This window comes from Coregonus lavaretus (assembly GCF_964263955.1).
Source record: "Coregonus lavaretus genome assembly, chromosome: 38".
NCBI lineage: Eukaryota > Metazoa > Chordata > Actinopteri > Salmoniformes > Salmonidae > Coregonus > Coregonus lavaretus.
In genome coordinates, this window is record NC_140025.1 from 3,690,604 (window position 1) to 3,696,194 (window position 5,591).

The 5,591-nt window shown below is 46.2% G+C and overlaps 1 pseudogene across 1 annotated transcript; it reads left to right on the plus strand.

Moving 5' to 3' along the window:
• Window positions 1-330: 330 nt before the first annotated feature.
• LOC311112293 (metalloreductase STEAP3-like) lies at window positions 331-5,217 on the plus strand (annotated as a pseudogene). The gene is made up of 5 exons: window positions 331-388; window positions 1,075-1,580; window positions 1,906-2,433; window positions 2,659-2,823; window positions 4,844-5,217. The product of its transcript is annotated as a metalloreductase STEAP3-like (transcript).
• Window positions 5,218-5,591: the final 374 nt, after the last annotated feature.

Consider the following 5,591-nt stretch of genomic DNA (forward strand, 5'->3'; position numbering starts at 1 on the left):
CTTTTAACAACAGCATTTAAGATCCCCATGGAAAATAAACTTGTGATACAGCAAGCCAAACATCCAATGTAAAATTAATGCACCACAGAGAACATCTTGAAATAAAAATTCTAAATACCCATAGACACTGCAATCAATTTACATAAGAGTCAGAGCTTTTCGAACCATGTTAATTATGGGTTGTCTACTGTCTTCTTGCTAGGAATAACTTATACTGTAGCTACTGTTAACTTAATGGGCCAGTCCTAGCCTACTGTAGGTCAGCTTTCATGTCAGTTTGGCGAGGAATTGATCTTCTTCACACAGAGGCGCGGTTGGGGTGGGGACAGATTTCTGCGTCACAAAGTTATGAGCGTAGGACAAAAATACACAGACGTCAAGAAAGGAGGTGAGCCAACCAAGATGAATTAAAAAGTTATTTGTGTCTACTGTTTTGCTGTAGCTAGTTAGTTAAAGTATACATAGGACATTTATAGAAGTTGACCAATTTTGTCGAAAATAGTTGGTACTTCTGTGTTCTATATTTTTGCCCAAATGTTAGCTAGCTAACTTTCTTAGATAGCTAGCATTGCGTTCAACCAAGCAAGGACAGGTAGGTAGCCAGCTCAGCTAGCTAACTGTTAGCTAGCTAACATGAGTTCTCCTTTGGAGTAGGAGTAGCTAGCTAGAATATCAATTTGCGTAGCCCTGGCTTCAATACCTCATTGTCTAAGTATTGAAGGCAGTACACCTGCAAGAGGTGTGCACAAATAAAGGATGTCTAGCTAGTAACTTCGTTAGCCTGCGAGGAGGAGGAGGAGGAGGAGGAGGAGGAGGAGGAGTAGTAGTAGTAGTAGTAGTAGTAGTAGTAGTAGTAGTAGTAGAGTTAGTTAGCTAGTTAGTTAGCTAGCTAGCTAGCTATAGCAGTTATAAGCAGGTTGCATTAGCTAGCTAGCTAGTTTGCCAGTTGAATCAAGTAGTACATCAGTGTTAATTTGTGTCAATAACAAAATCATCTTTACATTGAATGCTGCACAGACACAATTGTCTATTGATAGACATGTGACACTGTTAGTGACCTTTTGTTTTTTTCAGCGCAGGACAGGATGCCCCAGGAGGAGATGAAGAAGCCTCTAATATGGGGTGGTGCCAGCCCCAGCCCCAGACACCTCAAAACCTCAATTTCCGATCCAGGTACCCCCTTGGTTGGCATCCTGGGCACAGGTGACTTGTCCCGCTCCTTAGCCACCGGGCTGGTAGCTTCCGGGTACCGGGTGGTGGTGGGCAGCCGCAACCCCAAGCGCTGTGCCTCCCTCTTTCCCGAGGAGGCTGAGGTGACCACCCAGCACCAGGCTGCCACCCAGGCCGACCTGGTGTTCGTGGCCCTCTTCCCCGAGCACTACTCCACCCTGGCTGGGCTGAGGGAGCCGCTAGTGGGGAAGATTCTGGTGGATGTTAGTAACGGTACTAAGATCAACAGGGATAAGCAGTCCTACGCGGAGCAGCTGGCCGATATCTTCCCAGAGAGCAGTGTGGTGAAGGGCTTCAATGTGATCTCGGCCTGGAGCCTGCAGACGGGGCCACGGGACGGCAGCAGACAGGTAAGGCCTAAGTCCTCTGAACACACAACAGTGCCAGAGAAGAGACAGACAGACAGACATTACTACTCTGAATGACATTTGGACGTACAGTTTTTATATATTTTTTGCTCTAAACCGGACAATGTCTGCAGTTTATGTAATGTTAGATGTTTCACACATTCTCATCTTGCAACCATATTCTCACAGGTGTTGGTCATACGATGTCACTGTAGCTAAACGATGTGATGTAGGGTAGGCTATTGGTGAAGTATAGTGTCTCTTCAGTTGGGTTCTCCTTGGTGAAGATTCCCTTCCCTTAGCTGACACTCTTCTCTTTACTATCCAGGTGCTGATTTGCAGTGACAGCAGTAGGGCCAAGAGCGCTGTACTCCAGATCTGCCGCAGTCTAGGCTTCATCCCTGTTGACATGGGCCGCCTCTCCTCTGCCCAGGAGATAGAGAACACCCCCCTGTACCTCTTCCCTTCGTGGCGTCTCCCTTGTCTCTCCACCCTCTGCCTTTTCCTCTTCTTCTACGCCTACAACTTCCTACGTGACGTCATCCACCCTTACGCCACGGCGGGGAAGAGCGCATTCTACAAAATGCCGGTGGAGGTGGTAAACGTGACTCTCCCCTCGGTGGCCTTGGTGACCCTGGCTCTGGTCTACCTGCCGGGCCTCGTGGCTGCCTTCCTGCAGCTGTCGTGGGGCACCAAGTACAGGCGCTTCCCCAACTGGTTGGATCGCTGGCTGCAGCTTCGGAAGCAGTTGGGCCTCTGTGCCTTCCTCTGCGCAGCCCTGCATGCCATCTATAGCCTGTGTTTGCCCATGCGCAGGTCTGCACGCTACAGTCTGCTCAATGCTGCCTTCAAACAGGTGAGAAAGCGTCATCAAACTATTTATAAATAGTGTAGCCTACATACTATAAATGAATTAGTATTGAAGTATAAATGTATGGGTCTAAACATAAGCATTAAAAACATTTCTACTCATCAGCATTTATAACGTTTTCAATATGGTAAAACATTTGTAATGGATTATGCATATTATAGTGTAACCACCTGACCTCACAGTAAGCAACAATGTGTGTTTGCTGTGCAGGTGAAGGCAGGCCAGGAGGACTCGTGGGTAGAGGAGAAGGTGTGAAGGATGGAGCTGTATCTGTCTATAGGTATCCTGGCCCTGGGCCTGCTCTCTCTGCTGGCTATCTCCTCACTGCCCACCGTGGGCAAATCTCTCAACTGGAGGGAGTTCAGCTTCGTACAGGTCAGCACATTTGCACACACACACCTTTTCTGTGTACATGAGCAGTAAGTCAATGGAGCAGTCGAAGACTGGCAAAACCCATTAACATTGTAGCCTACTGTAGAAAGACAACCTCTGAGCTATGCGTGTCAACTCTTCTTCTCGCATGCCTCGGAATTCATAAAGGGGGAACTTTACTATAATGGTTCCATTTTCCAGGGATTTGTCCTTCTTTGGAGCTTTTAGAACTTCCCCTTCATATGTATGTTAAGCTGATCCAGTCGGCGCCAGATTAGTCACATGCTGCTAGTCCCTGTGATAAAAGGCCTGGGTTCTGCTTGGCCTGTCAGAATGGCCTGTCTGCCAACAGCCCGGAGCCGCAGTAAAAGATTTGAGCATTATTCTCCATCAAGATTACAGTCTTGCAGTCCCTTAAGCTTGCAGCCAGCCAGACATAATGTAGTGAGTTCAGTCCTGCTGATTCATAGTGCGGACGACAGACGGACATGGCTTTAAGTGAGTTAGGCTGGTATTAGGAACTGTTAACTTGCCCAGACTTTCTTAACAGAGCCTTGTATAATTATTGGTAAAATGAGATGCATTAAGTATAAAAGTAATAAACATGTATACTGAACAAAAGTATAAATGCAACAATCTCAACGATTTTACTGAGTTACAGTTCTTATAAGGAAAATAGTCAATTTAAATAAATAAATTAGGCCCTAATCTATGGATTTCACATGACTGGGCAGCAGTGCAGCCATGGGTGGGCCCTGGAGGGAATAGGCTCACCCACTGGGAAGCCAGGCCCAGCCAATCAGAATGAGTTTTTCCCCACAAAAGGGCTTTATTACGGACAGAAATACTCCTCAGCATACCCCCCCACCCTCCCTCTGACGATCCCGCAGGTGAAGAAGCCGGATGTGGAGGTCCTGGGCTGGTGTGGTTACATGTGGTCTGCGGTTGTGAGGCCAGTTGGATGTACTGCCAAATTCTGTACAATTTTATTGGAGGCAGCTTATGGTAGAGAAATGAACATTCAATTCTCTGGCAACAGCTCTGGTGGACATTCCTGCAGTCAGCATGCCAATTGTACACTCCCTCAAAACTTGAGACATCTCTGGCATTGTGTTGTGACAAAACTGCACATTTTAAAGTGGCCTTTTATTGTCCTCAGCACAACGTGAACCTGTGTGATGATCATGCTGTTTAATCAGCTTCTTGATATGCCACACCTGTCAAGTGGATGGATTATCTTGGCAAAGGAGAAATGCTCACTAACAGGGATGTAAACAAATTTGTGCACAAAATGTAAGAAAAATAAGCTTTTTGTGCTTGTGGAACATTTCTGGGATTTTTTATTTCAGCTCATGAAACATGGGACCAACACTTTACATGTTGCGTTTATATTTTTGTTCAGTATACTTAGGGATGGGGATGAAATGGGTGAGTCACGACAGTGAACCTTCCCGCCTGTCAAGGGTAATTATAATTCAGCTGCTCTCTGTAGTGCCCTGTACTGTGCTAATAATTAGAGGGAACACACACACAGACACACACACGCGCTGACTACAGGGGCTCATTAAGGACAAATGTTGAGCTTGTAGGTCATACTGTCCCCTTGGGCCTCTTTACTACACTCGTGAGCTAATATACTGCACATATAATATACCACTCAAGTCACCACTTCCTTTCACCTCACTAAGATGTTGAGTTATTAGGTTATGTAGAAGGTTCAAAGGTCAACAGCCAGATCCCCGGTGTTCTGTACATCTGGGCAGGCCAACCTCGTTTGCATTTACAGTCTTTCATAAAGGGGTTTGATTGGGTATGGATGGAGTATTGGGGGATTTATAAGTTCAGAAGTGTATTTTTTAAAACGTTCAATATAAAATGGGCCATCACCATCGGATCTCACGACCTGACATTGTATTGAATTAAAAAAAACTGGATTTCAAACCAAATTAACTTATAGTGAGTACATCTGAAGCCGGCTATCACCCAGATTCAGTTCAATTCAAATACGTTTTCTCCCCTCTAGTCCAGACTTGGCTACACCGCCCTGGTGATGGCCACCCTCCACACGCTGACCTACGGCTGGGACCGGGGCTTGGACCCGGAGCAGTATCGCTTCTACCACCTTCCTGCTGGTGCTGGCCCTGCCGCTGGCTGTGCTGCTGGGGAGGCTGGCTCTGTCCCTGCCGTGTGTGGCTCTCCGGCTGAGTCGTATCAGGAGGGGTTGGGAGAAGAGCCGAGCCATCCGCTTCACACTGCCTGAGGACGAGTGTAACGGGCCATCACAGGATGACATCAGTAATGTTTGAGAGAGATGCTTGGTTTAGTCTTACATGCAGGGTTGAATGAAGGAAGCATGGAAGACACACACACACACACAGGCAAGTGGCGATGGGAGAGAAGTACTGACCGTGTCATTATAAGGGATGGAATATCACCAACAGTAGCCTTATGCATCAAAAACAATTTAGGGATTTCAATGGCCTTTGTTTTACTAGTGAACATGCTACTTGTTTGGATGCCATTTCATCTATAGCACTACTGTTTACCTTGGTATATTTATCAAGAGAAATGAACTATGGTTGTATTGCTCACTAAGCCTCCGGCACATGTACAGTTATGCATTTCGGAAATGGCTATTATAGTGCTGCTTTTAAATTTGCTGCCGCTACTCCCTTTAACTAAACTGGAAACCAGACGTTGTCATTGTCTTCCTACTAGTCTCTTAGCCAGTCAAATACTGGGCATCCAATGCTATCACACAAATCAAAATA